Raw genomic sequence first — 1244 nt, 5'->3', positions numbered from 1 at the left:
CTGTTGTGCATAGGGTCGCTATGAGTCGGAAACGACTCGATGGCACATAACAACAACAACTAATGAGGAAGTAATAAATAAGTTCATCTGTTTATAATTGTTGTTGTTATTAGGTGCCCTGAAAAAAATTTTGACTAATAAACAGCATTATGTGCGACATAACAAAACACTGGCCAATCTCATGTCATCTTTACAATCATTATTGTGCTTGAGTTGATGACACTGTATCAATCTGTTTACATGAGGTCTTCCTCTTTTTTCTCTGATATTATACTTTACCAAGCATGATGGCCTTCTCCAGGATAAACTCTCCTGAAAATATATTCAATGTGTGTGAGATGTCCTCTCACCAACCTTACTTCTGAAGATTACTCTGTTGTTGTTATGTGCCGTCGAGTCGCTTGCGACTCGTAGAGGAGTACTCTGGCTGCATTTTTTTCAAAGACATATTTGTTTGTTCTTTTGGCAGCTGTGATATAGTCAGTATTCTTTGCCCAACACCACGATTCAAAGATATTGAATCTTCTTCGGTGTGCTTTAAGATTTTCACATGTCTCATGAGGCAATTAAAAAATACAAAGGCTGAAAACAATGTATACAAACTTTGCAAGCAAACAAGTATAAAATAAATTTTTTTAAAAAAATTTAAAAATACAATAGCTTGACATTAACACACTGACTGACATCCATGCTTACCCCTCAGAATGACATCCATGCCCTTTTATACCTTAAAGATGTCATTTTCAAGGATAATTGCTGCAATTTATTAAATGTTTTTCTTGAGATTGATGAATGCTGCTTATATGAGTGTTGAGTGTAGATCCAAGTAAAATTAATTTTTTCATAACTTAAAACTATTCTCAATTATGGTGGAGCTTATTTTTAATACATATCTGAAGCCTGTCAAGACAGAACACTGTAAGAACTTGTGATCATGAAATCTGTGTTGCTCATCATTAAGTTTAAATTACTCTTCAAACAATGCAATTTGACATGTGCAGCAATTATTTTGTTAATCCAAAGAATATTGTTATTGTTAGGTGCCACTGAGTTGAGCATGACCCACAGTGATACTATAAGCAATGGATTTTGATCGTGTTCTATCCTGTGTCATCCTCATGATCTATGGCAAATTTGAGCTCATTGCTGTAGTCACAGTGTCAATATGGGTAATTTGGGACCTTTCTCTCTTTCATTGATTCTCCATATTTTATGCAGATGACACAACCCTGCTTGTTGAAAAT

Source organism: Elephantulus edwardii, unplaced genomic scaffold, assembly GCF_000299155.1.
Source record: "Elephantulus edwardii isolate Elephantulus edwardi_28Jun2011 unplaced genomic scaffold, EleEdw1.0 scaffold00021, whole genome shotgun sequence".
Lineage (NCBI taxonomy): Eukaryota > Metazoa > Chordata > Mammalia > Macroscelidea > Macroscelididae > Elephantulus > Elephantulus edwardii.
This window is presented reverse-complemented; position numbering follows the sequence as displayed.